Genomic DNA, 7,192 nt, shown 5'->3' on the forward strand with positions numbered 1-7,192 from the left:
CCGGGGGCGGGGGGGGGGCGGGGAGTGAGGCAGAGATTATGGGATACAAACTGAGATACAAGTCCGGTATTTCTGGGCCATTTAAATTGCTCTGACCCAAGTTTCCCACGTATTTCTAGTGATCTTCTGGGACTGGCACATCTGTAGACATTTAATTCTAAGAGACAAGGTGCCTGTGGACATCTGCAAAGGCAGCTGAGGACCTGGGCAGCAGGGGTTCCAGAATTTCTACAGAGAAGGGGCTTTGGGGTGACTATGTGGGCTGGAGGGAATGTCTTAAGGCTGCGTTTGCATTCAAGCACAGTCTTCAGTTGTGTGTTTATCTGCGGTGGCTCTGCAGGCGTGGATGGCGCTGCCTCTTGAACCGCCACTCAAGAGAATCAGCGGCTCAGTCCTTCAATTTTTCAAGAAATAGGCTCTTTCTCAGTATAGTGTGAAGAGTTATACAGTGTGAAGAGTTACTCAGTCCAGGCTGATGTCTCTTCAACAGAGCAAGAGATCTGTGACTGTTCAACAATTTACAAGTCTCGGAGTAGAGGGGCAATCAGCTCGGCCTGGAGGGTCTCTCTCTCTAGGTGCCCTCAGGGGGCCCACCCTCAGCCATGTGCCTTTGCCACTGCCCTCTGCTGTGTCCACCCTCCTGGCCACCGTCCACTCGGGGCCATTCTGCCTCGATTGCTGTATGTGTGTCCGGTGGATCAAGGCTCAATGGGAGTTATTTGAAGCTACTGGATAAATATTGTGTATCGTCTTGGGCTGTTGGTTTTTCTCAAAGGTTGGGGAAAGGTACATTTCTGTAAGAGAAATAGTGACATAGAGTGTGAATTAGCTGGGACTAAGTTCAGCTGTAAGTAACAGAAGAATCCAGAATACATCTGGTGGGAACACTTTAAGCTTGTGTCCCCACCTGGGCGACTTTGAACTTGGTATTCCCTCTGGCTGGAACTCGGCTCTCAAGTCCCGTCATTAAGATCTCAGATAAAATAGCTTCTGTATGACATGACTTTGTTTTGGTAGCACTTATCTGATTTGTGTATTCATTTGTTTGTATGACTGTTTTTGTCTTCCTCCTCCAGAATGTCAGCGTCACGAGAGTGGGGAGTTGTTTGTCTTGGTTCGCGCTTAGAAGAGTACTCAGCACGTATGCTCGGTATGTCTGTAGATAAATGAAGAATGACGTGGTCTCCCTGACTACAGCACCAGTCCTGGGGCTCGGGGCCACGGCTTACGTTTCTGCTCTCCTCCGCAGGGCGAGCGTGGCGCAACACGTGCAGTTGGGGTTTGGTGAATGCTGTTGAGTGGGACTGCACAAGAGGAGGAAGCCCTGTGGACTCCTCAGATGGGGCAGAGGTGGAGTAGGGCGGAATGCCACCTTTACAGAGGGTGTGATGGCTACACTGAGCACAGCGTGCGGTGCTGGGCGGGGAGGCTGAGGACAAGGCAGGGGATCCCGGAGCAGCCTCCGCCGCAAGCCTGCCCCCACTTTGCTCCCCCTGGGTTCTTCTTTCCCGTGGTTGTGCAATTCGGAATTTCACAGGTGTGCGTCAGAGAGTGCCGGAAGGCCCTACAAGGAATGTAAGTGACAGACTGGAGTTTTGTGACACTGGATTGGCTGCTGTACAGATTCAAGTCTTTCAATAGCACGTTCATTTTACAAAATGCTTATTGAACACCTGCTCTGTGCCAGGAGTCATGCAAGGTGCTGGGGATACACATCGCCTGTATGTACGAAATTTTGTTCCAAACTTGACGAGTGACATCAAACACAACAAGAATTCCTGACTCCTGTGGTGCAAGACTATAGGATTGCATGTTCAACACCATCGCCCTTCTGCTTAAAAATCCTTTAGCAGGTCACCTCACAGTCACCTCTGGATCAACGAGCTGGTGTTTGCTAAGTAATTTGTGACTGCTGGGTTGGTAGGGCTCTTTCGGGACTCCTATTCTCTTTGACACTTAGCAGGTGGAGGGGAGAGTGTCCTCTGCCCCCACCCTCACACATTTCGTTGTCTCTCCTGCTGTCAGGAAGGGAGGCTGTGCCCTGCTGGGGCCAATTTTTAATTCCTTTTGGTTGGCAGTGAAGGAGAAGAGAGTGGCTGCATGGCCTCCTCAATATTTTTGTGTAAGTATTAGCATTTATTCGTAATCAAACTTCTGTGTTAGCCATAAGCCACAGTGCTGACGGTAGTCTTTTTAAACGAGTGCACGCAAATATGCCAGGAGCCTGACAAAGCGTCAAATACGTTCAGTAACAAGTCATGTCAACATTGTGCATTCGTGGGCTGAAATTTTTTTAACTTCAAAGAAGAGCTTTCATATCTCTGCTCTCGTTTCAGACACGTATTATTATTTTAAAACTGCACTCTAGGAGAGGTTGCTCCTCACAATCGAAGTGCAGCCAGGTGAGGACAGTGATGACCCACCTCAGGCTGCACAGCGGCGTCGGTGCAAGCAGCCGGCCGCACGCCTCTGGGGTCTCTCCCTGCTTGTTCAAAAACCGAACTCGAAGAAGAAGAAATGCACTAATTTCAGGCTGTGCTGGGAGCACCTCAGCACAAACAGGGGGCTGAGGGAGGACAGCTAGTTTCAGGAATGTCCTTGGAGATTGGACAAACAAGGAGGAACAGATGACTTCAAACGCATGTCAGGCATCCAGAAAGCCCAAAGCTGGAAGCATGCCGTCTCCTGGGACTGGAGACCTGGCTCCTGCTGACTTATCTGCAGCTGTGGCTGTGTGCCTGTCTTCCACAATCTCCATGCGTGTGCTTTCATCATCAGTAAGGTATTTTTACGGGTTCTCGCCTTATCTTTTAGCTTTTCCCGTTTGACTTCCTCTGGAGTAAAAACCCCGTGTCATTGTTTGCCTGGAGGCTGGAATGTGGACTATGGAAGTGCCCTTACCCTGGATTTGTTAGACGAGCATTTTATTTTATTTTATTTTGAGGAAGATTAGCCCCGAGCTAACTGCTGCCAATCCTCCTCTTTTTGCTGAGGAAGCCTGGCCCTAAGCTAACATCCGTGCCAATCTTCCTCTACTTTATATGTGGGATGCCTACCACAGCATGGTGTGCCAAGTGGTGCCATGTCCATACCCAGGATCCGAACTGGGGAACCCTGGGCTGCTGAGAAGCGGAACATGAGAACTTAACCGCTGCGCCACCGGGCCTGCCCCCTAGAGGAGCATTTTAAAAAATAACTCAAGTAGAAGTCAAGGAGACCCGCCTCCCTGTCTCTATCGTCCTAAAACCAACCGCGGTGCTTCCACTTCGTAAAACGCAGGCTGTCCCCTTTCCCTCGAGTGGACATGGGACAGGTTGCTTCAGAATCTCCAGCCTGGAGACCCGATGAGATGACCAGACACTGTCTGGAGGTGGTGGCGAATTCTTCCAGCCTGACTACTCACCAAGCAGAAGTAAACTACCCTGTGATTACCTATTATAATTTTTCTATTTTCAAGGTAAGTGGAAGGACTAGTAACCCAGTATACAGCTACCAGTTGTAGCCCCTGCCCTCCCCCACTATCACAGCCCTGCCTCTGCATGTCTGACACAGGCCTGGTTCCTTACTAGATACCAGGTGCCCTTTGAGAACTAGTCTCACCTGGCCTGTTCCTTTGAGTAAGTGGAAGCCTCGAGTAAGCCTTGCATGCAGCAGGCAATCAATAAACAGGGAATGAACGCAGCTTATCCATCGCTTGGTCTCTCTGGGTCTCAGGTTCCTCTACGTAAAATGAGGGTATTGGCAAATGATTGCTTATACCTCTTCCGGTTTTAACATCCTATGGGTCCTCGTGGATGACCTCCCATCGCCAAAGCCGTTTCAGGCGACGGCACAGTGCTTCCCTGGATCCTTGCCTGACCTCTTCCGCCCACGAAGATGTTTCCCCTGACCCTGCAGAATTACATTATCTGTCATACATATTTATTTACAATCTGGTGACACACCTCAGGTTGTTGTTCAGTTTTTCACACGCCTAGTCCTGTGCTTACAACTAGAATACAAGCTTCCCACTATACAAAATGAGCTCAGTCAGGATTTGTTAAATAAATAAATGTCATAAAGAAATCATTCTAATTCCCTCTAGAGGGAATTCTGGGCTTAAAGGGATCTCAAGGCCTGAGGGTGAGTCCCAGGTCTGTGGTTTGGGAAACTGCGGGGTGACGCTGTTCTGCACGACGGGGACCCTGCAACCGGGACAGGCTCGGAGGGCGGAGGAGAGGAGCAGAAAGCTGCGTTCTACACCTCCTCCTTGGAGATCCTCAAGGAACATTAGCCAAGTAATGACTCTGAGCCACGAGATCCTGGCCAAAGGAACATGTTTTACTGTGTTTAGCCCAAAGCTTCCCAAATAATTGAACATGATTTTGGAAACAGCCGAACAACACAAGAAGAGGAGCAGGGTGAGGAGGGGGGGTCTGCAGAACAGGCAACCTTCAAGCACGGTGGGAGCAACTTGAGAAGGAGCGTCCAGGGAGGCAGGAGGGAGCTTTAGCTCCTGGACCTCAGTGCCGGCTCAGTCCTTCCACAGACACAGGGAAAACCAGGTCCCATCTCTTGTCGCGGGACAAGGGAGCCCACGAGCCGTGTCGTGGAATGTGCAGAGGTCTTCGGAAGAAAGAAGACGCCCGAGAACCTCCCGTTTCAACTCCCGCCTCACTCTCTCTTCTCAGAGACTCCCCCCTGTGCTGAAAGGAAGCCCGAATTAAGACTCTCAGGTTAAGGCTCCTGAGAAGAACCCGACACCCACTCTTGTACTTTAATGAATCAGATCTTACGTTAGATTGACTCAGCAGACAACACGAAACTTAACAACACAGAAAAATAAATGTTGCGAGTGAGTTAGTCACTTCACACACTCCCTGTCGTTAGGACTCAAACTTCCCTATAATGTTTCATTTCAATCTCAACAGCACCAGTTTTTTAAAAAAAATTCCCATTCACGTATGGAGAGCTGAGAAAGGGTGAAACAGATGAGCCAGGGCGAATGCAAGGTGGCCGTTCACACGGCGTGCACGCGGGTGGCATGGCACAGTGGGCAGCCACTGGGAACGGTTCCTCAAGGATTAAATATAAGATTAACACATGGCCCAGCAAGGGGGTACGTGGTGTCCTTTCTGGGCGATGAAAATGTTCTAAAATTGAGCAGTGGTGGTAGATGCACAACTCTGTGAATACACGAAAATCACTGACTTGAACACTTTGTTCAAAAGGGTGAATTTTATGGTATGTGAATTATATCTCAATAAAGCTGTTATGTAAAAAAAGAAAATGCAAGGGGGATGAATACATTCTTTTCAAGATAAAATTTCCTCCAAATAGTGGAAGTCAGGGATCTGTTGTTTGCTTCATCTCCGTCCCTCAAACGCTTCACGACCAGCATTTACCTCCACAGCCGAGTGGCAGCTGAGGGGCAGGTGTCTTATGCTCCAGCCTTTTTCCCAGATGGTAAAATTAACCTGGCTCTGATAAAGATTTCTTTTTCTTCTGGAAGTGCAAATAACATCCAACTATTGGTTTCTGACGTATTTGTGCCAATGGCTTTGTCTTGACATTTCTACAACATCACATTGGACCTCTTTGTTTATATAGTTTATCTGCACATTTCTTAGATCGCTTTTCCAAAAGGTTCCAAAAAGGTTTGTTGAGGGATAATTTTTTGTTGTTAGTGCCATTGAGTGGATTCCGACTCCTGGCGCCCCTGTGGACAGCAGAGGGAACCCTGCCGGGTCTGTCTGTGCCATCCTCTCACCTCCGATGCTCTATCAGACATGCTCCACTGCTGTTCACAGGGTCTTCACGGCCAATTTCTTCGGAAGTGGGTGGCCGGGTCCTCCTTCCTAGTCTGTCTGGTCTGGAGGTATAATTTTCATTCAGCCTAATTCACTCTGGAAGGTTTCTAATTCTACGAATTTTGGTGAAAGTTTACAGTCATGTGGCCACCACCACACTTGACGAGTCGACTATTTTCTTCACCCTACAATGTTCTGTCGTGTCCCTTTGGAGTCAACCCCTCTCCCCACACCCAGGCCCTGGCAGCCCGACCTCACTTCTGCCCTTAGGGCTCCTCAGTTCCCATTCTGTGTCCTCACGTTTATGGTGAGATAGGTCTCTCTCCCAGGCAGGGCGCTGCTTTGTGTCCCCATAGTGCCCAGGGTGGAACCTGGAACCTACAAGTTGCTCAGTAAGTAGACAGTGAATAAACGGATGAGTGACTTGCTTTTGATTTTGCCAGATCATAGTGGAGATTCCGCTCTCTGACTTCTAGGATGAACCTTTTGAAAAGGGGCTAGGATGTTGGGAAAAGCTTTCTCCTAGAGTTTTCATTTATAGTCTTCATTAAAAAAAAAAAAATGTTCACAGTGATTTCCAACACCAGAGGTTTTGCTGAGCATTTACATATTTCCTTAGACTTGGAGCTTACGACTCTGCTCAACCAGCATGTGGCCTCCACCCTCTTGACCTGAATAAGCAGACGGAAATAGAACCTGGGGCCAAAGGCAGCTGCTGCCCCCTCCTCCTTGTTGTGCCCCCCATCTCTGATCCCTCCGCCTCGCCTGGCAGGGCCCGGGGTCTCATCCAGAGCTTCCTGAATGAGTTCTATGAGGTTCCAGACCCACTTCAGGGACAGCTCGGGGACAATCTGACACCTGCTGGAGTCAGACTTCACCTCTGCTCTGCAGGGTGTGGTCCGTGAAAACCCACGTGAGCCAGCTCATCAGGCAGGCTTGATCCCCTCGGTCCTTCACGATCTGATTCCTCCTTTATCTTAACGTGAATCAGAAAATTGACATTCCCAGAGCAATTATAAGAGGGAGTAAATAAAATTCCTCCTTGCCTGACTGGTTCCATGAAATGGCCTAATCCTGGAAGAGGACTACCCTTTCTTGAAAGCTGTGGGTGCTTTTCTCCTGACTGGCCTACCAGCCCCAAGTGGATGGCTCCCTGTGCGCTTCCCGTGGGTTGGCAGTCCCCTGTGGTGCCCTCCGCCTGGCTGGCGAAGCCCAAATGTCACAGGCACCGAGAAGGAGCCCATGTTCCCTCTGGGGAGGTGGCACCTGGCCTCCAGGATGAAGTCTCAGTGGTGGCATCAAACTGCAGCCAGACGGGACCTCACTCCTTTCTTCCTCCTTGGCTCCCACGCTTCGCCCTCTGGCGTCCCCGGAGCAGGTCGCGGACAGTCCTGCTGCCAGGT

General features: G+C 49.8%; 1 long non-coding RNA gene across 1 annotated transcript; it reads left to right on the top strand.

Annotated features, from left to right (window-relative positions):
- The first annotated feature begins 1,019 nt into the window (after positions 1-1,019).
- Positions 1,020-5,269, top strand: LOC138918997 (uncharacterized). Its single transcript, XR_011428856.1, has 2 exons — positions 1,020-1,150; positions 1,250-5,269. It is a non-coding gene; the product is annotated as an uncharacterized lncRNA (long non-coding RNA).
- Positions 5,270-7,192: the final 1,923 nt, after the last annotated feature.

The sequence above is a fragment of the Equus caballus genome, chromosome 1 (assembly GCF_041296265.1).
Source record: "Equus caballus isolate H_3958 breed thoroughbred chromosome 1, TB-T2T, whole genome shotgun sequence".
NCBI lineage: Eukaryota > Metazoa > Chordata > Mammalia > Perissodactyla > Equidae > Equus > Equus caballus.